This window comes from Miscanthus floridulus, chromosome 18 (assembly GCF_019320115.1).
Source record: "Miscanthus floridulus cultivar M001 chromosome 18, ASM1932011v1, whole genome shotgun sequence".
NCBI lineage: Eukaryota > Viridiplantae > Streptophyta > Magnoliopsida > Poales > Poaceae > Miscanthus > Miscanthus floridulus.
The window spans coordinates 12285439-12310858 of NC_089597.1; the positions used below are offsets into that span (position 1 = coordinate 12285439).

The 25420-nt window shown below is 55.3% G+C and overlaps 1 pseudogene; it reads left to right on the forward strand.

The window, feature by feature from the left end:
- The first annotated feature begins 6718 nt into the window (after nucleotides 1–6718).
- LOC136523300 (uncharacterized) lies at nucleotides 6719–17090 on the forward strand (annotated as a pseudogene).
- Nucleotides 17091–25420: the final 8330 nt, after the last annotated feature.

Sequence of the window (25420 nt, forward strand, 5' to 3'; positions counted from 1 at the left end):
ACCATGGCCGTCCACGACACGACGGTCCAGGACGAGCCATGGCTCTCCACAAATATCAGAACTGAGATTTGTCTTGTAAAACGTCCTCGAGAGGCAAGGTCTCAGCAGGAGCCGCTTGGCGAACATTAGCATAACCGCCGCGTTTCCGATCCTACCACTACCAGAGCGGCAAGTGGCACCGGCTGGCGGCTGCCAGGTCGGGCTAGACGTGCGGCCCACTTGGACGTGACGGTGACACAACGTGACGCGGCGTGTGTATCCACTGGAGCTGGAGCTGGACCTGGACCTGTAGCCCTGAATGAAAGTCTGAAGATTCAGGCATCATCAGTGAATCCTCGTGCTGCTGCTTCTGACCGTGACCGTAGCAACCGGAGGTGATGATGCGCTTGTCGTGAGCTGTGGCCATGCGCCGCGCAGACGCGTCTACGCGATTACGAGGGGGCCATATTCAATTCGGGATTAGTAGCCACCTTTATCTGCTAATCACGTGCATGATTCCCCCTCTATCGAGGGAGGGCACATACCGTAGCCGTAGCCTCGCAACAGGGTCGCACGTGCGGCACCGTGTGCTGGAACTCGCGCCGCCGCTCGTCGGCCGGCCACCGCCAAGATCTTCAGTCTGTTCGGTTAGCTTGTTCATATCGTTACTGATTCGTTTATGTGAGAGAGAAGTACTGCTGGCTGGTTCATGTCTGTGAGGGGGCTGGCCAGCCAGCCCCAGCCGATCGGGCTCCTTGTCCTACCCGTTGCCGGATTGGTAAACCACGGGCACTGTGCAACTTGGTATTTAAGGTCTGTCTTACTTCGTATCAAGGTGTATGGAAGTTAAAGATGGCAACGGGCAAAAAATATCCGCGTACCCGCGGGCACCCGACCCGGTGGGCGCGGATACGGGCGCGAACCTGTGCCCGCGGGCACGGGCGCGAGCATAGAGTTGTGCCCAGCGGGCAAAGGTAAATGGGTAAAAAAAGAGCATGCCCACATCCGCAAACCCGCAAAACCCGCACTGACATGTGGGGCCACTGCGTAAGAGCTATATAACCTTCAGATTCTAGGGTTTCAGTTCACTCATCCGTCATCCCCATCGGCGTCAGGCCTCCCCATCGGCGTCGGCGCGTCGCGCCTCCCCAGATCCGGTGGTTTCCCCTCTGCCCCACGCTCTCTGTTCCTCTCCACCACGGAGGGCTCCCTCTCCTCTCCCTCCCTCTCCCACGGCGTGACTCCACCACGGCGTGGATCCGGCCCCGGCGGAGCGTGGAAGGACAGATCTAGCGGCGGCGTGGCCGGGGAGGCCGGATCCGGCGCGCACTCCTCTTTCGACGGCGCTTGCTTCTCCTGTGGCCGGTGTGCGCTCCTCCTCTACCCCTCCAGCCGACGCACACTCCTCCTCGCGGCGGCAGTGGCCCGCTCCCCCTCCACCACCAGCAGTCTGCAGATGCGGTGGGAGAGGGCGCATGCGGTGGCGGCGGCCGGATCCGGCGCTACTGGCTGCGCTCGTGCCAGCGGTCCGCTCCCACCCTCGACGGAGAATCTGGCGGCAGCGCAGTGCCTTCTCCCCCTTCGGCGGCCTCCACCACCGGATCTGGCGGTAGGCCTCGCCCCTCCGACGCCGGTCGCCCAGACTAGAAGCAGCTCTGTGGCAGACGTTGTGGCCACAGGCTCTGCTAACGCGAAGACTGAGCTACTAATTCCTGCAAGGTACGGGTGCTTGCTTGGTTGCTTGCCGGCAGCGGAGAGAAAAGTTGCGTGCTTGCTGGTGACCGTGATCTGCTTGCTTGTTGCTTGCTTGTTTCCTGTATCAAGGAGGAGCTGGTTCTTGGTTGTTGTTTTTTTGCTGCTAAATACTGAATCTGCTGCTCATGGCTGAAACTAGTGGAGAGAAATCAGTAGATCACATGGAAAAATTTATGAAATATTTAGCAAATTGATGGAGCAGCCTAAGGTGGTGACTTCTGATATTCTCAAATACACACTCGAGTCTAATCCAGTAAAATTATCTCCTGTTGAGTTACTTTTGAATTCGAATGAATTTGTTGTGTCTCCGAAGGTCTTTGGATGTGTTTGCTTTGTTCATGACTACAGAAATGATATTAGAAAACTTGACCCTCGTGATGTTAAATGTGTGTTTGTTGGTTACTCTCCTACTAAAAAAGGTTATTGTTGCTGGTGTCCATCTGAACATCGTTTCTTTATAAGTATGGATGTGACATTTCGTGAATATGAACCTTATTATGAGCCAACCAATGATACTGGAATTACTCTTTCTCCACCTGAAGGACAAGAGTAACAGTGGAGGTATTCATATGGGCTCTGTTCTTGTTCCTCCTTCAGTTGGTTCCTATTGGAATAATTCGGTTCATAATCAGGGGGGAATTAATAACGATAACGAGAGTGGGGGTAATAATTCTTGCCATGGAGATATACAGGGTACTTTGCATTCTCAAAACATAGAGTCTCTTATGCACGAGGACCCAGGTACCAACTCACACTCTCTTAGTCCTAATGCTCCATCTAGCACTCTGGAGCGAGGAGATAATCAACTATCTACTCAACCTCCTCCTAAAAATGATCGACCTATAGCCCTAAGAAAGTCAACTAGATCTTCCAATATTCCAGCACGTTTTAAAGATTATGTTGGTTATAAACATGACATTTCCAATTTTATCTCCTATAAATGTTGTAGCCCATCCTTCCAGACTTTTGTTGCATCTCTTGATTCTATATCCATACCCACTAACTGGAAATTAGCTAAAGAGGATCCTAAGTGGAAGGAGGCAATGCTTGAAGAGATGAGAGCTTTGGAGAAGAATAGAACTTGGGAGCTCGTGGATCTATTGCAAGGTAAGCAACCTATTGGGTGCAAGTGGGTTTTCACCATTAAACACACACATGAGGGGAAGGTTGAAAGGTACAAAGCCCGTCTTGTGGCAAAAGGATACACCCAAACTTATGGGATTGACTATGATGAGACCTTTGCACCTATTGCCAAGATGAATTCGGTAAGAACTCTTATATCTTGTGCTGTCAACTTGGATTGGGAAATATATCAAATGGATGTAAACAATGCTTTCCTTCATGGTGATCTTCATGAAGAAGTATATATGCACATACCACCCGGCTTTGAAACAGGTCAAACAAATGGAAAAGTGCTTCGTTTATGTCGATCTCTATATGGATTGAAGCAATCCCCAAGGGCATGGTTTGATCGCTTTAGGCAATCAATGCTCAAAAGAGGCTATATCCAAAGTAATGGTGATCATACACTATTCTATAAACATGCTACAAGCAAGGTAGCAATCCTAATAGTACATGTGGATGATATTGTGATTACTGGGAATGACATTGCTGAGATTGTCGATTTGAAGAAATATCTTGCTCAAGAGTTTGAAGTAAAGGATTTGGGGCAATTGAAATATTTTGTTGGAATTGAAATCTCCCGCGGACCAAAGGGGATGTTTCTATCTCAAAGAAAATATGTTTTAGATCTACTAGAGGAAACCGGAATGCTCGGATGCCGTCCTGCAGCCACACCTATTGAGCAAAATTGTCGTTTAAGTAAAGATGTTGGTACTCCAGTGGATAAAGAATGTTATCAGAGACTGGTTGGAAGGCTTATATCTCTCTCACACACACGACCTGATATTGCCTTTGCAGTAAGTGTGGTGAGTCAATTTATGCATGATCCTAGATCATCTCATATGGATGTTGTCTATCGCATTTTGAGGTATCTTAAGAGTAGCCCAGGGAGGGGTCTTTTATACACTAAACAAGGAAGCCTGCAAGTTGAGTGCTATACCGATGCTGATTGGGCTGGCTCTTTGGATGATAGACGATCAACTTCTGGGTATTGTACCTTTGTTGGAGGTAATATAGTTGCATGGCGAAGTAAAAAGCAAAGTGTTGTAGCACGATCTACGGCCGAGGCAGAGTTTCGTGCTATGGCTCATGGTGTGTGTGAGCTGTTGTGGCTGCAGATTCTTCTAACTGAATTGAAATTGTTTGAGAGTGGGCCCTTGATACTATACCGTGACAACAAAGCGGCTATTGATATAGCTAACAATCATGTTCATCATGATAGAACCAAGCATATTGAGATCGATCGTCACTTTATTAAGGAGAAGCTGGATAGAGGAATTATCTGCCTACCTTATGTAAAATCAGCTAGCCAGATAGCTGATATTTTGACCAAAGGGTTACCTGAAAAGACTTTCTCTTCATTTGGTAGCAAGATGGGTCTATATGATGTCTTTGCCCCATCTTGAGGGGGAGTGTTGGTGTGAGTTGTTAATATAATTAGAACTGGGGATTAAAATGTAAAATAGGAAAGGGATAAGATGGAGTACCTGAGAAGGATCAAGAAGATCGATCCGGTCAGCGTTTCCAACTTCACTGTTCTTCCCCTTATTCTCTCATATCCAAAATTCCTCTTAAATCCACCCATTAATCTACAATATTTTCCTTTCCCCTTTCTTTCATTCTTCTTTCTTCTTCTATAAAAATAGAATATAAATAGCGAGCATGAACAGGGTAAGACTAAGATTCAGGTGAAAATACATCTCGACTTCCAGTGTAACTACGGTGATTATTTTTGTGTACTTTTCAGATAGAATTAGTTAGTAGTACTCCGTACATGGGATTTTGGGTGGTGGCACTGAAGCAGTCTGCGTACTGCGGGCCCGGAGATTCAGAGAATACGATACGATGGGCCATGCATGGCCCATGGGGAATGCGCGCCGCCCGCGCAAAGGCGTCTCTGCCTGCCTGCAAATCTGCAACCGAGGCCGGTGCGGTGGCGGTGCTCATTTTAATTTATCCGTATATATATATAATCACCCCTCGCCAAAATGATCGTCTAAGCACGTGCGCCATGTCCGACTGCCTGGGATGCGTGAACGGATCACCGCACCGGCCGTCACCGCCGCCGCGCCTCCACATGCACGTGCATCTGCTTATCAGCCCATCCATTCATCTCCAGTCAGTCGTTGATCTTCAGAAACCCAAGGAAAACAGAGACAGACCTGCGTGCCGTTGCCATTTCCCCTTTGATTGAAGAGTCCTCTGCGCCATCTTCTCCACAAAAAATAATAATCCTACATTTGAACCGAGTGAAATTTTCCCAAATTTGACTCAACATATAGCAAATATATGAAATTCAATGATACTTATTCAGTGTCATAAATATTAGCGATTACAGTTTAAAATCCATAATTACATTCTGTCTTACACTGAAAAAAACTTAGCTCTGCAATGCGAGCAGCAGCACGGCTAGCTAACTTACACTCACTCCACCCATGCACTAAGAGCAGCAACAGGGGATCCTGCGATTCCTGCCTAGTTAATCTTGTTTTCCCCTCCCATGAAGATTAGCATTTACCAGTGTTAATCTTAATCCTATTTCAAAAAAAAAATTGTAAACAAAAAAAAGACTCATCTCCTTTTTGTTTCAAAGAATAGTAGTATAAATAAAGTCTAGGCAGAGAGTTGCAGGTCTTTTATTATTATTCTCGCCCCCAAAAAAGGCAGAAGAACGGGAAATGCGTTCTTGCACGCCGTTTGGCCGTTCCCTCGTGTACTAATACGAACATTTGAATTCAAATTCAAACTCCCCTGCCCCTATCAGCCCAGCGTGTCTGCTCTCCCAATCTCACTATGCTCGAGACTCTAGCGCAGCAGCTGAATCTGTGCCGGTGCAGTGCAGAGCTCAGTAGTAGCTCCAGAGGAACATGTCGCCGGCGGAGGTGCCGAGCCGGATTCTTGTTGGGCTCCCGGACCTCCCACACCACCCACCGCCCCGCGGGCCCGCGCCGCCGCACGCCGCGGTACACCGGGTGACGCGTCTCCCGGAACTTGGTCCGCCCCGCGGGGCGCTTCGGCGGCGCCGACAGCACCGTCGCGTACTCGTCCCCGTCCGCGGACGACGGCGGCTCCTGCTGGTCGTCGTACCCGTACCCGTACCCGTAGTCATTGGCGACGCCGTACTCCATGGATTGGGCGGCGATTCGATCGAGTGCTGTCTAGAATGTTCTTTGGTTCGATGCAAACGGCTCGTTCGCTGGTTAGTTTTTAGGCTGGTTTGGATTGACTGATGCTGGTTTATTGTGAGAGGAAAACACTGTTGGCTGACTGGTTTGGGCTGGCTGAAACCAACAAGCGAACAGGGCGAAAAAATGGATGGAGTTGGAGTGGGAACGTGTGTGCGGTCTGGTTTAGCCCGTGTTTAGTTGGCGAACGAAGTTCGTTCGGGAATACGCCAGATTTCGGATTTTGGAACTAAACTGGGGTGAAAAGTGGCCCGTGTACATTTTCCAGCCTGAGGCCCAACGGCAGCCGCAAAACCGCGTCCCACACTGTGTCGGCAGCCAGCACCCCTCCATTCCTCAACCCTAGCCCCGCTCTCCCCCGCACGCCTCTCATCTCGGCGGCCCCGCCGCTCGCCGTCTCAGCTAGCGCACGCGCCCGCCTAGATCCAGCAGCCCGGCCGGTAGATCAACGCGTTGCGTGGCCGAATCTAGTCGCTGCACGGCCGCGCTGCGTCGGCAGCCAGCACCCCTCCATTCCTCAACCCTAGCCCCGCTCTCCCCCGCACGCCTCTCATATCGGCGGCCCCGCCGCTCGCCGTCTCAGCTAGCGCACGCGCCCGCCTAGATCCAGTAGCCCGGCCGGTAGATCAACGTGTTGCGTGCCCGGATCTAGTCGCTGCACGCCCGCGGCTTCGTAGATGGACGGCTACGATGATGACGGCTTCAACGGCGGCGGCAACACGAACTTCGACGACGGATCCGGCAGCAACGACGGCACACGGGACTTCCTGGCGGGGGCGAACCCGCTTTTCGGGTCGTCGTTGTATGAGGGCTTCACCGACCCGCCGCCACCGTACACTGGGTCCAGCGGCGTGAACCCTCCCCGCTGGGGGCTGGATTCCCTGGACCTCAATGACGGCGCGGGATGGGCTGGCATGGACGGCTACGACGCCGACCTTCGGTCCGACCCTGGTGGTAGCCAGATGGGTCCGCCCCCCGTCCGTGTTCCTCGGCGGCGGAACCTCAACTTCCAGCAGCCTCGCAGCGCTGGCTTTGGAGAAGGAGGTGACGGCACGGGAGGGCGCGCCACATCAGAAGCTGTAGGAGGCGACCGCGTGCCGCACGTCCATCGTGGCCGCGCCTCTGCATCAGCCGCCTCTGCTGGAGGAAGGGGACGCCGTCGCCAGCGTCGCGGGGCTGTCCCAGACGTGGACGACGACATCGTGCATCCGATTCATGGTACCCCCGTGGGTCACATCCCGGTAGTTGTCCTCACCCATCTTCTATCTTGCATTGCTCATGTATACTGCTGTGTTCCAATCATTTTCTTTCCGTCCCATCATTGATTGTTTATGGGTGTGAAATCATGTTTTATCAAATCGTTTAGGCTAGGAACGACAGGGGAAACTGGTCTGAGCCCAATATAAGCAAGCTTTGCCAAATCTGGTGCCACCAAATTGACAGTGGCAATTGTGTCCGCGGCTCGATGAACAAGTCGGGGTGGAGAGATCTGATTGCAAGGTATTATGCAGCAACAACCTTGGTTCATGACAAGGACCAGTTCAAAAGTAAGTTACGGCAGCTCAGGCATTTATGGCATTTTATAAACGACCTCCGGAAAGCCTCTGGCTTAGGCAGAAGAGAGGATGGCTCCATCCTTGCTACTGATGGTTGGTGGGAATCTCGTACGGTGGTATGTAACCAAACTTATGTTGAATCATTTAAAGTTAAAATGTTAATATTCCATGAATGACCTGTACCGGTTTTTCAGGGACACCCTAAGTGGAAGAAGCTCAAGGACGGTTGGCCTCCGTACTTGGACGATTTGGACCGGATGTTCGCCGGCAACGCTGTTGATGGCTCAACTTCGTTCTGTCCTGCACAAAGCAACACCGTTGACGTGGACAGTTCAGATGACGACTCCAATGATGAGCACGATGACCAACTGACGCCACTTAGTGTCGGCACTAAGAGGGCAAGCAGCACCAGCACAACTGCCTCCAGTCCGAGCAAGAGGTCCAAGAGCCCCGCTGTCAGGACCATGGATGGTCACATGAAGGAACACAATGATATTTCAAGGCAGAGGCTTGAGAGGATGATAGCCATGTGGCAAGACAGGAACCAAAAAATTGAGGACCAGAGCAAGGCGCTGGAGAGGAAGGTTGAACTAGTGCTACAGTTGGCCAGACAGTGTGGGGCAACTGAAGAGACCCTAGCTGAGTGGATGGCCGTGCTCAAGATCGTGCAGAGTGAGCCTGTGATGAACTCCTTCATAAGCTCCTCGCCCCAAGGAAGGATGCTGACGATTAAGCAATATATCGGGGTCCTCCCTTAGACCTTATTTTCTTAAGCTATCTACGTAGTTAATAAGTTATGTCATTTCAACTATGTGAGGTGTGGTGGGTGTCATTTGTCATTGAACTAAGTTTGTCATGTCGAACACTTGAACTGCTTAATTCTAGTATGATTGGATATGGCTGTTATCTGTTGATGTATGTAGTGCATGAGTTTGAGTAACTGGCATCAGTCAGTTCCAATAGGGATGCATGCTAATGTTGCCTAGTTGATGTTGTAAACTGATTCAAAGTGTTTTTCATTTTGATAGGAGGATGTCCAATCAATAGTCACGGGACTGATGTCATCGAGGCAAGCTTCTTATGAGGATGATTTTGAAGAGTTCATCAGTGACTGGATGGAGGCCGATGATGATGACGATGCTTTCCTGTACGGTATGTACCACTATGCCTACCACATTGACAAGCACTTGTCAAGGTCAGAGTATAGATAGCCAGCCTTTTATGGTTTGGAATGGGTACATAGTAAACTAGGAAATAGGAAGGCCTGTTATAACATGTTCAGAATGAGCCCTGATATGTTCCGCAGCCTGCATGATCTTTTGGTAGAATCATATGGGCTGAAATCTAGTAGCAAATCAGTATCTGTTGAGGCTCTTGGGATGTTTCTGTGGATGGTGGGGGCTCCACAATCTGTTAGGCAAGCAGAGGACAGGTTTGAGAGGTCACTAGGGACTGTTCATAGCATATTTCACAGGGTGTTGAAGTCTGTTGTCAAGCTTGCTGCTGACAACATTAGGCCTAATGACCCAAATTTCAGCACTATGCATGATAGGCTAAGAAATCCTAGGTTCTATCCCTACTTCAAGGACTGTATATGGGGCTATAGATGGGACTCATGTCCCCTGTGTGGTGCCTAGTGATAAGTTTGTGCAGCACCTGTGCCGCAAGGGGATGACAACACAGAATGTCTTGGCTGTGTGTGACTTCGACATGCGATTTACATTCGTCCTAGCTGGCTGGCCGAGTTCAGTGCATGACATGAGGGTCTTCAATGATGCGACAACAACATACACCAACGTGTTTCCACATCCACCAACAGGTATACAATTAGTTGGTTCTACTTTTGTGCATACTAGTTCAAGTTCATGACACTAACTATTGTTTGGATGGTGTAGGCAAATATTACCTTGTGGACTCGGGGTACGCTAACCGACCAGGTTATCTTGCACCGTACAAGGGAACAAAGTACCACCTGCAGGAGTACCGAGAGGCACCAGAACCCCAAGGTAAAACTGAGATCTTCAATTATGCACATTCTTCACTTAGGAATGTCATAGAAAGGTCATTTGGAGTGTTGAAAATGAAGTGGCGGATGATGAAAGAAGTCTCTAGTTATGCCCCCCATATACAAAGTCAAATCATTGTTGCATGTTGTGCCCTGCATAACTTCATAAGGATGAGTGGCATAGGGGATAGGCACTTTGCTCAGTGTGACCGGGATGAAAACTATGTGCCGGCAGAAGCCTATGCCGATCAACCAGAAACTATTCCTCCAAGCGGTTTTGATTCTGGGCTGATGAATGCATTTCGGGAGTCCATCGCAATCGGTTTGGCTAATCGAACATGATTTGGTCGTCTGTTTGAGGCGACTGTGTAACTGCAATTTTTTTGTCCGAGAACCATTGTTGTGTGTACAATGGGCATTTGATTTGTTTCACAATAATTATTGGTTTCCTGAACATACGTGTTGTTTGCTGTGCTGATGAGATGAGGCGCCAGGACGGATGCAATGTCATGCATGAGAATGGTTGGTTCATGATGGCTGGGTGTACAATGACTTGCATGCAATGTCAGGACCATGCATGCCATTAATAAGCTGCATGCAGTCCATTAAATGATGTATAGTTATATTTCGGATTTTGCTAACTAAATGCCCCATGAAAAGTTGCAGTGCACACTTTTTGTGGAACTTCATGGCTACAGTAATTTTTGGGAAATGTTGGAAACTAAACACGGGCTTATATAGGATTTGGTGGAGGCCTGGAGCGGAGCCGGAGGGAGAATTTTGAAGCGGGCGGGCGGGCGGGCGCGTGGTGGGAGATGGAGGTGAGCTGGAGAGTGGCTGGGACATGGGTGCGAGCGAGACGGTGGAGAGGCGGCGGGGAAGCCGCGTTGGCATCAGCGTGAGGGTGGGGTCATTGCTTAGCAGACGACGTTAAGCAACGTTGCGGGTAGGGGAGACTTGGGGGTTGCGAGCGGGGCCCGCCATGGCAACGACAGAGGAAGGCGGGGTTTTCCAGAGGAAGGTGGGGGACGACAACCCCGCCTGTTCGCTGATTGGTTTCTGGACTGATTTGGGCTGGCTGGTGCTGATTTGTTGTGAGAAGAAAGCACCGTTAGCTGGCTGATTTGGGCTGGTTGAAACCAACAAGCGAACAGGCTGAACAACGAGCGGGGTGGCACTGGCACGTGGAGATGGCGACAGCGGCTGGCTTTTGGACGGCTGGGCTACCTGTCAGGCTGTCAACTGCCGTCACAAGACCCCTCACACTGTGCTGTCTTCACTCGCTCACTGACAACCAGAACCAACAGTCTGTTCGCTTGATCGTAAACGATTGTAAATTTCTAACCAGAACAGTATTTTTCTCTCACACCAAACCAACCAGTAGTAAATAATCCACGATCATTTACGGCCTGCCAAACAGGCTACAAGACTTCACGAAGAATCACGAGGACACACTGGATCTTACGAGTAAAATCTAGCAAGCGATGGGTGCGATTCTTAGTAGAAAAAAAGGTGTTGTTACGGGTTCTTTTCCTTTTTTTCCCCGGAAAAGATCTTCTCCTGTGCTAGTAAAAGGACTAGTATAATTATCCTTATATCATAATAAGTCTGTGCCAACAGCTAATCAAAACCGATTATATTCTCTCTCTCTCCGGTTTGGTCCATATCGTTCACCTGTTCGCTTCAACTACTTTTCACAGTATTTTCCTCTCATACAAATCAGCATAAGCAAAGGTACTCGGTAGTACTAGCGCCCGGAGGTTCGGACATACGTCCGCAGCTGCTCTTCGTTTCTCGCTTTTGCTCCATGTCGTGCGCCCTGACTGCTTGGACTCCGCGTTGCCCGGACAGCTCGCCCCACCCACGCCGCCTGCCCACACGCAAAGGCCACCCGCGCCCCCTCCGTTTCCCCACTGAGCTTGAACTGCCACGGCGAGATGGAGGGAAGGGAGGGGAGGAGAGGAGAGGGCAAGGCGCGTCGCATGAGAAAGGTGCGAGGTAGGAGCCGAAGCCTAGCGGCAGGCCATTGTTCGCCAGCCACCGACGCAATTGCAATATATGCAACACCCAATCAACTTTTGAAACATAGAGATAAAACATTTGGAATATGCGTCTAAAGATAGATAAACACATGAAACATGCGTCTGAAACACTTGCAAAAACACATGAAAACACTTGAAAAGCCATTGTAAAACATATGCAACATCTAGATAAAACACTTTCAACACATTTATGAAACATATACAATATTTAAATAAACACACTTGTAACATACGTCTGAAAAAACAAATGAAATATTTGGAACAGACGCTTAAAACATAGGTGTATAGCCATTACAACATATACAACACCCCGACCTACTTTTGCAACATCCATAAAAAACACTCGCAACATACCTGTCGGTACAGAAAGTGATCAACTAGTGAATATTTGTAGTTTTGCCGTACGTTGTGATCGGATGTGGCCTAGCACTCAATGACACATGGTTTATACTGGTTCAGGCAACGTGCCCTACGTCCAGTTTGAGTCGATCGGTGACTTTATTCCTGAGCCTAGGTGCTTGAAGTCTGTAGTGGGGTTACAAACGAGAAGGAGAAAGATGGAGTGTACGAGAGATCCGGTCGGTTCCGGTCGGAAGGGCCGAGAGCGACAAGAACTATGCTATGAGCTAAGTGTTCAAGCGTGTGCTTGAGATTCGAACCGGGCGGTTCTATGGTGGTGAGTGTCGGTGTTTCAGACCGGGGGGTCCTCAGCCGACTAGTGAATTTGTTCTGCGTGCTCCTGATTCCGGATGGTGATGCAAAGAGACACAAGATTTATACTGGTTCGGACAATCGATGCCCTACGTCCAGTCTGAGAGATCGAACTTGTATTCCTTGCACCGAAGTGCTCGTAGTAGGGGGTTACGAGCTAAGGGAGAGAAGGAGCTAGTCCCAGATCTCAGCAGGGTGTCGTGTGGGCCGTCTGAGACGTTGCTCTCAAGCGGCTGGAATATGTGCGAGTTTGTTCCCCCCCCTCTCTAAGTGGCCCAAGTCCTCTCCTTTTATAGCTGAAGGGAGGACAAGGACCATACATGTATTACTATGCGGCGTCGTGCCAGTAGGGGTGGCACGTCCGAGCCCTGTGGCCTGTTCCTGTGGCGACGTGGTCGTAGGAGCGGTCCGTCCTTGGAGTACTGGGGCGGCGTGGTCGTCCCATCAGATCCTGTGCGTTGTGGGAGCCCCGGGAATGCCTCGAAGTGGACGCGTCGGCGAACGTGCAAGCCACTGTGGACGGACTGTGCGCGAAACCGGGACTTAGTTGGTGCCGAGGCTTGTACTGCGATGGGGAGGTCTCGGCCGGCACAAACCCCAAGATCGCCGAGGCCCTGGTGTACAGTGCCGAGGCCTTGAGCGGGCGGCTGATCGGGGGTACAGCATTTGGACACAGTGGCCGGTAATCCCCGTCGTACCCTGTCCCAGCCGGTATGGCGCGGATCGTGAACACAGTGTTAGGACACAGTGGCCGGTAATCCCCGCCGTGCCCTGTCCCGGCCGGTAGGGTGCTGATGGGATGGGCTGTGCGCGAGACCAGGACTTTAGTTGGTGCCGAGGCTTGCACTGCGGTGGGGAGGTCTCGGCAGGCACGAACCCCAAGATCGCCGAGGCCCTGGTGTACAGTGCCGAGGCCTCGAGCGGGCGGCTGATCGTGGGTACAGCGTTAGGACACAGTGGCCGGTAATCCCCGTCGTACCTTGTCCCAGTCGGTATGGCGCGGATCGTGGACACAGTGTCAGGACACAGTGGCCGGTAATCCCCACCGTGCCCTGTCCCGGCCGGTATGGCGCTGATGCGACCTCGGGTCGCGTCGGCCATTCTGTGGCGTTGAGCCACCGTCCGGCTGAGATTGCGGGAGTGGTTGGAGTATTAATGAGACATGACGTGCTGTCGGGAGGTTGACCGAGGCGGGGGGTGCCGGGCTGCGGACGAGCCGGCCTCGAGCGACACGGAGAATGAGGCCTCGCGTGAGACAGAGATCAGGCTCCTTACCGAGGCCTCGCGCGAGAGGCCTCGCGCGATACGGAGAATACACCTCCTACCGAGGCCTTCTGTGGAGAGCCTCGGGCGAGGCGGAGACGGCGTTTCCTGCCGAGGCCTTCCCTGGGGAGCCTCGCACTAAGCGGAGTTTGCGTGAGGATGCTGAGACCTCCTGCTCGAGGCTCGAGGCGAGGAGGTGGAGGACCCAGTGGGCTCGGTCGAGGCGGGTGAGGGACCCACGACTTACCTTCTAGTTTTTATTTTATTTTATTTTTAGATGGGACTTTAGCAACCTTTTCGATGTTTGCTTAGGGTACCCCAATCTAAGGTACCCGACAGTAGCCCCCGAGCCTCGGGGGGAGTGCGTGCACTCCCCTGAGGGCTTGCCGAGGCTTGTTTTATACCTGCCCTGTAGGTATTGGGGTTTGTTTTTTGAGGTTCCGGTGGGTGCGCGCGAGCGCACCCGCTGGGTGTAGCCCCCAAGCCCCTGGAGGAGTGGAGTTACTCCTCCAGGGGCTTTCTTCATTTTTGCGCCTGAACGAGTGGTTCTTGTGCATTTGCCGAGCCCCCAAGCGCAAGTTCGGGTTGCGGGGGTCTCGGCAAGGCTGCAGGAAAAAGCCCTCTAGCCTCCGCATGGAGCGAGAGGTTTGTCAGGGGTCCCCTGACTTTGGGTATGATCCTCACGTTTCCTTTCGCTCGGAAGGAGGGGTGGAATGTGCCAGGCTACCCTCGATGGACACGAGCGCGGACACTTCCGGTGAGCTGTTAGCGGGTAGTCCGAGTGGAGGCCCGAGCCCCATTCGCCGGGGGACGGCTAGTGGTCCAGAGACGCACTCCAAGAGTACCAAGGGGTTTCTCTAGTGGGTGCCGAGGCCGTTCGCGGGCCTCGGTGGCTCGGTGCCTCCCTACGGTGGGATCCCATTCGGATACTTCCCCGCCGGTCTCGGACACGACTTAGGATGCCCCGAGCGACCGTTCGCTTGGGCCTGGGCCATTCGTAGGCTCGCCCTGATGTCGTCCCTGACTCTGTTGCCCTGGGGTGGCTGTCGAAACCTTTTGGAGGCCCAGCCTTCGAACCCCTGGACCGTAACGGGCTCGGTGCCCTTTATCGTGTTTGTAGCGAAACCTCTAGCGCGGTTTTGGACTGTTTGTCTTTGTCTTGGGTGTTCTGGCCCTTTCATCTGATCTTCACATGTCCTTTTCATTCGGACGGAGGGTTAGTTTGCCGAGCCCATTCTGGTCTCGGCAAGGTTGCAGGAAGAGCCCCTAGCCTCTGCGTGAGAGGGCCGTCGGGAGTTCTCCTGACTTTTTATACGCCCCTCGCGCGAGGGTTTGTTTGCCGAGGCCCTTTTGGGCGCGAGCCCGGGTCGTGGGGTCTCGGCATATTTGCAGGAGGAGCCCCCTAGCCTCCACATAGGGCGAGAAGGCCGTCGGGGGTTCCCCTGACTTTTTATGTGACCCTCGCGCTTCCTTTTCGCTTGGAAGGAGGGGTGGAATGTGCCTCGCTACCCTCGATGGGCACGAGCGGTGGCACTTCCGGTGAGCTGTTATCGGGTAGTCCGAGTGGAGGCCCGAACCCCGTTCGTTAGGGGACGGCTAGCGGTCCAGAGACACACTCCAAGAGTACCAGAGGATTTCTCTAGTGGGTGCCGAGGCCGTTCGTTAGGCCTCGGTGGCTCGGTGCCTCCCTACGGTGGGATCCCATTCGGATACTTTCCTGCCGGTCTCGGACACGACTTTGGGCGTCCCAAGCGTTTCGCTTGCTTGGGCCTCGGCCCCGTATAGGCTCGCCCGCAGTTGCCCCTGACTCTGTTATCCTGGGGCGGCTGTCGAAACCCTTTGGGGTCCAGCCTTCGAACCCCTGGATCGTAATAGGCTCAGAGCCCGGTTCCTTCCTATGAAAGGAACAGGCCGCGGGGAATATCTTCCCTATTGGCTCGGCAATGGGTGGTGCGCCTTTTGAGGCGGTTTCATGGGGAGGCGAAACGACGCCTGCTGCCGTAGTGGCCGAGCGTGACGTGATGGACGGGACGTAACTGTCCTCGCATTTAATGCGGGAGACGTGGGCGCGTGGGCCGCCGAAATCGGCTCGTGGTTAACCGCGCCGGACGGGGGAAAATCTCCCCGATTTCATTGCCCGTTTGTTTCGCCTCCTCCCTGCATAAATACCCAAGGAATCTCGCCCCTCCTCGTCTTACCTTGCCCGTATTAGCACCGCCTCCGTCGAGCCGTCGCCGGAGCAGCGGGTGCCGGGAAGAAGAGGAGAGAGGAACGAGCCTCGGGAGAAAGCGAGGAAAAAGCGAGAGCGTAGGAGGGAGAGAGAAAAAACTCACCGCCACACCCGATTCCTCCATCACACCCATGGCCAGCAATGTCGTCGTTGTCGAGGCAGACCCTTGGGATCCGTCGGACGTTACCGAGGAGATGCTTCAGTCGCTTGTCGACGGTGGACTCCTCCGCCCGGTGACAGACCCTAGTAGGCCAGAGTGGATTGCTCCGTACGGCGAGGTGGAGTCAAGGCCCCGCGACGGCTACGTCGTGAGCTTCGTCTCCTTCCACGAGCGCAGCCTCGGTGTCCCGGCGGACCGGTTCATGCAGGTGCTCCCGCACTACTACGGCGTGGAGCTCCACAATTTTAATCCCAACTCCATCGCTCAGGCGGCTATCTTCGTTGCCGTCTGCGAGGGGTATTTGGGGATCGCTCCTCATTGGGATTTGTGGCTCCACCTGTTCTGGGCGGGGCATACTACCAAGCCGACGGGAACGTCGGGTAAGAGGAAGGCATCGAGGGCCAGAGGCTGCACTCTCCAGGTGCGTCAGGACTGCCTGCACCTCTACATCCCGGCCCAACTCGCGTCCTCCAACCGCCGGTGGTATACGAGTTGGTTTTACCTCCGCAACGACGATGGAGGACTTCCCCCTTATACTGGGCGGATTGTGGAGAGTTGCCCGGAGAAATGGAAGTGGGGTGTCCCGAAGGTCGACCAGCCCAAGCTGGAGCCGCTCCTGGAGGGGCTGGCGAGGCTGCGGGGCCATGGCCTCACCGTCGCTGTGGTCGTGGCCGCCTTCCACCGCCGGAGGGTGCTGCCGCTGATGGCTCGGCGGCGGCGGCTGTTCGAGATGAGGCCGGGTGAGCCCGTGGAAGGCACCCGGATGTCTTCCTCCGCCCTCTCCGATGAGGAAATTCTCCGTTGGGTGGGGGAGACGGTAGATGCGAAGTTGAGGGGCGGCAACCTAACCCCCTTCGCGATGCGACCGTCTCGGGGGTTCCTTTCGCTGGTAAGTCAAGTGCCGCTGTAGCCTCTGAGCCTCCTCAATCTTTCCTTATCCCTTGTTTCCTTACGCGCGTTTGTCGTTCCTTTAGGGGATGAGGGACGTGCGCTCCTCTCTGCCGCCCGTTCCCGAGGACGATGGGCGGCGGGTGACCAACCGCGCTTACGCCGACGTGCAGAAGAAGCGAAAAGGATGCTAAGGCAGCGAAGCGCACGAAGCACATCCTTGCGCGCGAGGCATTGGATAAGCGCCGCCGTCAGCAACGGAAGGAGGGTCTCCCGTTGGAGGAATCCCCGTCGACGTCGTTGTCGACGGAGGCCTCGGATGGGAACGACAAGGGCGAGGGAGGGCGAGGTCCCCTGGACCACCTTCCTGATGTCGTGGAGGTGGCGCCCGGGGCGTTGGCAAGCAGCCCGGCACCCCCGGGAAGGGGAGGAGAAGCGGTCCCGGGGCCGGCGGTTGCTTGCTCCGGGGCCGAGGCCGATACGCCCGAGGCGCGGGCGTTAGGCAAACGCGCCGTCAGCCCGGTAGGCTCGGCGGCCGTGGCGGAGCAGGTGGCGGTGGAGGCAATGCCACCGCCCCTGCAGAGGACCGAAGGGGTGCCGGGGTCCGCTGATGACCGACCGGCGCCGATGGATATGGATGCGACGCCACTGCCGCCGCCTCCGCCGTTGCGGATGAGGTTTGCTGTGGCGAAGCGGGGGCCGCCCCGTTCTAAGAAAGTGTATTTTTGGCAGGGTCGTAGTGTCTTCCGTTCGCTTTTTTGGTCTCGCGCTGACCCTGTAGGTTAATTTTCTTTAGTCGGAAGCGGCCTGCGGACGACCTCCCCTTGGCGCCCCTCAAGGCGCTTAAGGCGAGCCCCGGCTCCTCCGCCCACTGGGTGGCGGAGGCACAAGCCGCCATCCAACGTGGCGCGGCGTCGGCGAGGGTCGACCCAAAGGAACCGGCCGCCCAAGGAGGGGTTGTCGAGGCGGCCCCTACACGGTCGGATGGGGCCATCGTGCCCTTTGTTGCCGAGGCTCCCGGGGCTTCCGAGGCTGAGGCGATGGAGGCCCCGGCACCCATGACCGCCGAGACCGCAGTGGCCGTGGTCGGTGTTTCTGCGTCTGCCGAGGCCACAATGGCGGAGACCGGAGCCCCCGAGACCGCCGAGGCCGTGATTGCAGAGGCCGGAGCCCCTGAGGTCACCACGGCTGTCATGATGGCGGTGAGGCTGTCTGTGTAGGAGGCGGAGATGCAGGCGGCGGAGGCCTCGGCCGTGCCCTTGGTTCAGGGCCCGCCGTTGTTGCGGGAGAGCGCCCGGGAGACGGAGGTCTATCCGATCTCCTCCGACGATACTTCCCGGGCGCGGGAGGTGGCCGACGCCGAGGAGACCGATGCCGTGGAGTAGCCGGCGCCGCTCTTGGACGAGGGAAACTTGGCCCTCGTGCGGGTGTGACCCGAGCCCCGTGGGTGGGATCACCTGAGGGTGCTGTGGCGGAGCCGGGACGACCCTGAGGGGGAGCCTTTGTTCACCCTCGAGGACACGGCCGAGGGCAGGCGTTGGAGCACCTTCGAGCAATACCACGAGCTGGCGGAGCGGTCGCTACGGACGGCGTTGTCCGTGGTGGCCGACGAACTGCCCGGAGTCGCCCAGGTTCGTGTTTTCCTTTCTCTCGTGACGTTGTTCCTTTCTCGGTTTTTGTCGCAATCGACGACCTTTGTTCTGCCTCCTCAGGAGCTCGAGACCCGGTCCCTCGGGAAGTCGGTCTTTCTCCGGCGGGAGAGGGGAATCTGGGACCAGCTTCAGCGGCAGAGGGGCCTTCTTTCCGATGCCAACGAGCTTCTGTCGGCACGAAGCACGGAGGTGGAGGACCTCCGCCTTCGCTGTGCCGACGCGAAGGTCAAGGCGGCCACAGCCCAGACACGGCTCGCCCCCATGGCGGCGCGGATCAAGGAGCTGGAGGAGGAGCTTACCCGCGCCATCAGCGATCAGGATGCCTTCAGATCCCGGGCTAAAGAAGCGATGGCCTCAGGCAAGGCCCTCGCTAGGCAGCTGGGGGCAGAGGAGAGTGCGCACCGGCTGACCAAAGGCGCTTTGAACGAGGCCCTTGCTTCGGTTGAGGCCTCGCAAATCGAGGCTGTGGTTTTGAGGGGGACAGTCGAGGGTGAGTTCCAGTCCCCTTGTTGCGTTTCCTTCTCCCTATGTTCGCTCCCTAACTTCTTTGTATGACGCAGAGCTGGGGAGTGAAGCTTCCAGGGCGGCCGAGGCCTGTCAGGCCGAGACCCGACGCTGGGAGCAGAAGGCCAAGGGTGAGTTCCGTGGGCTTCCGTCCCTAACTTGGGTTGTTTTTTCTCTGGCTCGACCTCATACCATTTTCCATGGCGCAGAGTCAGAGGCGGAGTTCGCTCGGGCCGCCAAGGCTTCCAGCGCGGTGCAGACAGTGCTCGACACCGAGATCGAGGAGCACGAGGCGCTAAAACGTGCCGCCCTTTCCACCTGCGAGGCCTTGGAGGTCGAGGGGGTTCAGTCAGGCAGCTCCCTTGGGAGTCGCTTGATTGCGCTGAGCAGCCAGATGCGCGAGCGACTCCGAGGGGCGCTGCACACGGGTGCCAAGCGGGCGATGGCCGTCATCTCCTCTCACTACCTTGGCGTCGACCTCTCGGCCATCAGTGACGGCTATGTTCTGCCTGATGATGACGAGGAGGCCAACGCGGCGGTCACGAAGCTGATGGAGGCGGCGGAAGGCCCTGGCACGGCGCTGGCGACGCTCTTCGAGGAGGAGGTGGTTCCTCCCTTACCATCCGCCGGTGCTGAAGGCCCCGAGCCTTAATCTGGGCCCCGGGGGCTATGTAAAGATAGAACAGGGGTTATTTTTGTATCATAACGTTTGTGGCCGTCGAGGCCCCTGTTTCTGAAGTATTTGTGTTTCTTAGTTGTTTTTCTCATGCTTCCGAGCCTTTGTCCTCTGTTGCTTCTGATCAGATTTCGTTTGCAAAACACCCCTCTGGGGCCTAAGCCGTCCCTTGAGCGAGAGGTAGTGAGGGAGTGCCCTAGCCCGGGGGCGTAGGCCGTCTCGCGACTCTACCGGCCTCTTGCTTAGGAAATAGACCTTGGTCCGAGGAGTCTTTACAAATGATTCGTCAGAGCCTGCTAGAGTCTTGGCGTAGGAATTTTTGCGAAAAACAACTAAAGAATGGTGCGTGGGACCTAGGGGGAGTCCCCCATCTAGCCCCCGAGGGAGGCTTGGTTCTACCGAGGCAGAGCCGAGTCTCCCTTGTCGTGTTTATTGCACTGCCAAGACCTACGATGGGCTCGGGGGGTTTCTCGAAAAATAAGACCAACTAAAGAATGCTTTTTAATTGTATTTCAGGAAACGACATATACAATGCTTGGAAATTTAGGGATAAAAGCGACGTAGCTGTTCTATGTTCCAAGCGTTGGTGAAGACTTTGCCCTTCTCGTTGGCCAGCTTGTAGGTCCCGGGCTTCAGTACCTGGGCGATGATGTACGGTCCTTCCCATGGCGGGGTCAGCTTGTGGCGACCCTTGTTGCTCTGTGCTAGCCTTAACACCAGGTCGCCTACCTTCAAGTCTCGGCCTCGGACGTGTTAGGCCTGATAGCGCCGCAGGCTCTGCTGGTATTTGGCCGAGTGTAGTAACGCGATGTCTCGGGCTTCCTCCAGTTGATCAAGGGCATCCTCTTGGGTGGTGCGGTTACTTTGTTCGTTATAGGCTTGCAGCCTCGGGGAACCATATTCCAAGTCGGTGGGGAGGATGGCCTCGGCCCCATAGACTAGGAAGAAAGGCGTGAATCCCGTGGCTCGGCTTGGGGTGTTCCTCAGGCTCCAGTTGACCGACGGGAGCTCGGCGAGCCATTTTTTGCCAAACTTTTTCAATCGGTTGTGAATCCTTGGCTTGAGGCCTTGTAGGATCATGCCGTTGGCACGCTCTACTTGGCCGTTGGTCCTTGGGTGTCCTACAGCCAACCAGGCCACACGGATGTGGTGGTCGTCGCAAAACGTCAGGAACCTTTTGCCGGTGAACTGCGTCCCGTTGTCGGTGATGATGGTGTTGGGGACCCCAAACCTGTGGATGATGTCAGTGAAGAACAGCACCGCCTGCTCGGATTTGATTCGATTGATCGGACGAGCCTCGATCCATTTGGAGAACTTGTCGATTGATACCAATAGATGGGTGAAGCATCCGGGGGCCCTTTGTAGAGGCCCGACCATGTCGAGACCCCACACGGCGAATGGCCATGTGATGGGGATGGTTTGATGGGCCAGGGCCGGGAGATGTGTTTGTCGGGCATAGTACTGGCATCCTTCGCAGGAGCATACCAGCTTGGTAGCGTCAGCAACCGCCGTTGGCCAGTAGAACCCTTGGCGGAAAGCGTTCCCCACGAGCGTTCGAGGCGCCGCATGGTGCCCGCAGGCGCCTACGTGTAAGTCCCAAAGCAGGGCCTGGCCTGCTTCGGAACTGATACAACGTTGGAGGACACCTGAGGGACTTTGCCTGTACAATTCGCCATTGTAGAGGGCATAGGTCTTGGCTCGGCGTGCGAGCCATCGCGCTTCGGTTCTGTCATCAGGAAGCTCCCCCCGATCAAGCCAATCGAGGAACGGGACTCGCCAATCCACGTCCTGATCAGTCTGTGGAGGCTCAGTGTTGACTTCCATGACCTCGGGCTCGGTCGAGGGGGTTTTGGCAGCAGAGGGGGCGTCGGGCTTTGCCATGGGTTCCACAGGTGGGCCCTCCTCTGTTGTCGAGATGCAGCCGATGGAAGGTTTGTGGAGGTCTCTGGCGAAGACGTTCGGGGGGACCGGGGCTCGTGCCGAGGCCATCTTTGCCAGCTCGTCGACGGCCTCATTGTACTTCCGCGCAACGTGATTTAGTTCGAGACCGTCGAACTTGTCTTCTAGGCGTCGTACCATCTTGCAGTAAGCCTCCATTTTGGGGTCGAGGTAGTTTGACTCCTTCATCACTTGATCTATGACGAGCCGCGAGTCGCCTCGGACGTCGAGGCACCGTGCCCCAAGCTCGATGGCGACTTGCAAGCCACTGATGAGGGCCTCGTATTCGGCCACGTTGTTGGAGGCAGTGAAGTGGAGCCGCACCATGTAGCACATGTGTACTCCGAGGGGCGAAATGAAAAGCAGGCCCACGCCTGCCCTGGTCTTCATCAGGGATCCGTCGAAGTACAGGGTCCAGCACTCCGTCTGAATTTGAGCGGGTGGCAGTTAGGTATCTGTCCATTCAGCCATGAAATCGGCCAAGACCTGAGACTTGATCGCTTTTCGAGGCGCAAAGGTCAAGGTTTCCCCCATAAGCTCGACAGCCCACTTGGCTATCCTGCCCGAGGCCTCTCGGTTATGAACTATCTCGCCCAGGGGGAAGGATGATACCACAGTCACTGGGTGTGACTCGAAGTAGTGGCGTAGTTTGCGCCGGGCCAGGACCATGGCGTAGACCAGCTTCTGGATGTGGGGGTAGCGTGCTTTGGTCTCGGAGAGCACCTCGCTGATGAAATAAACGGGTCGTTGGGTGGGCAGAGTATGCCCTCCTTCCTGCCTCTCTACCACTACGGCAGCGCTGACCACTTGGGTCGTTGCAGCGACGTAGAGTAAGAGGGCCTCGTCCATGGCCGGGGGTATCAGGACGGGAGGATTGGTGAGCAGCCTCTTGAGTCTGTCGAGGGCTTCCTCGGCCTCGGGGGTCCAAGAAAAACGCTCGGACTTTCTCAAGAGTCGGTACAGAGGCAACCCTTTTTCGCCGAGGCGTGAGATGAAGCGGCTCAGGGCCGCAAGGCATCCCATGACCCTCTGCACTCCCTTGAGGTCTCTGATTGGTCCCATGCTGGTTATGGCCGAGACCTTCTCTGGGTTGGCTTCAATGCCGCGTTGCGAGACTATGAATCCCAAGAGCATGCCTCGGTGGACCCCGAACACACACTTCTCGGGATTAAGCTTGATGCCCTTCTCTCTAAGGCATTTGAAGGTTATTCTTAAGTCGTCGACGAGACCCTCGGCTTTTCTGGTCTTGACCACGATGTCATCTACGTAGGCCTCGACGGTCCGCCTAATGTTGTCGCCAAAGACCTGGGTCATGCATCGTTGGTACGTGGCACCTGCGTTTCTGAGGCCGAAGGGCATCGTCACGTAGTAGTACATGCCGAAGGGTGTGATGAAAGAAGTCGCGAGCTGGTCGGACTCTTTCATCTTGATCTGATGGTAACCAGAATACGCATCGAGGAAAGACAAGGTCTCGCACCCTGCGGTGGAATCAACGATTTGATTGATTCGAGGTAATGGGAAAGGGACCTTTGGACAGGCTTTGTTCAAACCAGTGTAGTCTACGCACATCCTCCATTTCCCATTTTTCTTCTTGACTAACACGGGGTTAGCCAACCACTCTGGGTGGGATACTTCTTTGATGAACCCGGCCGCCAAGAGTTTCTGTATCTCCTCACCAATGGCCCTACGCTTTTCCTCGTCGAAGCGGCGCAGGTGTTGCCTCACCGGTCTAGATCCAGCCCGGATGTCTAGGGCGTGCTCGACGACCTCCCTTGGTATGCCCGGCATGTCCGAGGGACTCCATGCGAATATGTCGGCATTCGCACGGAGAAAGTCGACAAGCACGGCTTCCTATTTGATGTTGAGGGTGACGCTGACCCTCAGCGCTCGGTCGTCGGGGCAAGCGGGGTCGACCGGGATGAGTTTGATGGTTTCAGCGGGCTCGAACGCCCCTGCGCGTCGCTTGGAGTCAGGCACCTCGCCACTGAGTTGGTCGAGGTGGGCGATGAGGGTCTCGGCCTCTACAAGAGCCTCGGCGTACTCAACGCATTCAACGTCACAGTCGTATGCATGTTCATACGTGGACTTAATCGTGATGACACCGCTAGGGCCTGGCATCTTGAGCTTGAGGTAGGTATAGTTGGGTACTGCCATGAACTTGGCGTAGCACGGCCGCCCTAGAATGGCGTGGTAGGCTCCCCCGAACCCGACTACCTCGAAGGTGAGGACCTCCTTGCGGTAGTTGGAGGGGGTGCCGAAGCAGACAGGAAGGTCGATGCGCCCGAGGGGTCGCGTGCGCTTCCCTGGCACAATGCCGTGGAAGGGTGCGACATCGCCTCGGAGCCTCGACCGGTCGATTTCCAAGAGCTCCAGGGTGTTGGCGTAGAGGATGTTGAGGCTGCTGCCTCCGTCCATCAACACCTTGGAGAGTCGGGTGTTGTCGATGATCGGGTCGACAACCAGTGGGTACTGCCCGGGATTCGGAACATGGTCAGGGTGATCATCTCGATCGAAGGTGATCGCCTCTCGAGACCAGTCAAGGTACTGGGGGTGGCTACCTTGACCGAGAAGACTTCTCAGCGTTCCCTCTTGCGCTACCGCGCCGTAAGGCACGCCGAGGGCCCGCCGAAGATCATGAAGGCGTTGCGTACCTCGGGGAACCCGTCGTCCTTGTCCTCGTTCCGGTCGCCGGCACCCTTCTGCTTGGCGTCGTCATCGGGGAGCCCGAGCCTAGCATAGTAACATCGCAGCATGGAGCAATCCTCGAGGGCGTGCTTGACCGGGCCTTCGTGATAAGGGCATGGTTTCTTGAGCATGTCGTCGAAAGGCCTAGGGCCTTTGGGGCCTCGGGGATTCTTGCGTTCTACGGCCCCGACCAAATCAGCCTCCATGACCTCCTACTTCCCTAGGCGCCCCTTTTTCTTTCTCTTGGGGAGGTGGGAGGCCGAGGCGTCGGGGGCCTCGTCCCTCCGTTTTCCCTTGGCGTCGCTGTCGGGGAAGATGGCACCGACGGCCTCCTCGCCCAAGGCGAAGTTGGTGGCGATGTCGAGGAGCGCGGCAGCGGTGCGTGGCATGTTCTGACCTAGCTCCCGCACTAGGTCTCAGCAGGTGGTGCCGGAGAGGAAAGCCTGGACGATCTCCGAGTCACCGACGCTGGGCAGCTCGGTGCACTGCTTGGAGAAGCGCCGGATGAAATCTCGGAGAGACTCGCCTGGTTTCTGGCGGCAACTCTTAAGGTCCTAGGAGTTTCCGGGACGTATGTACATGCCCTGGAAATTCCCAACGAAGACCCTAACCAAGTCGCGCCAGTCGTGGATTTGTGAGGGAGGGAGGTGCTCAAGCCAGGCTCGCGCCGAGTCTAACAAGGGCAAGGGGAGGTTACGGATGATGAGCAGGTCATCATCCGTGCCACCTAGCTGGCAGGCCAGGCGGTAGTCGGCAAGCCAGAGTTCGGGGTTGGTCTCATCGCTGTATTTCACGAGGTTGGCTGGTTGCCGAAAACGGGCCGGGAACTGGGCGACACGGATAGCTCTGCTAAAGACTCGAGGACCAGGTGGATCAGGAGAAGGGCTACGGTCTTCCTCGCTGTCGTAGTGGCCCCCTCGGTGCACATGGTAGCCTCGGGCGGGCCCCTCACCGTCGTGGCGTCGTCGTCGGCCGACCACCTCATGGTCTCCCTGCCCCTCGTGTCGATTGTCGAGGCGGTCAAGAAGCACGGGGACCCTATGAGCTATCGGTGCTCGAGCAGGTTCGG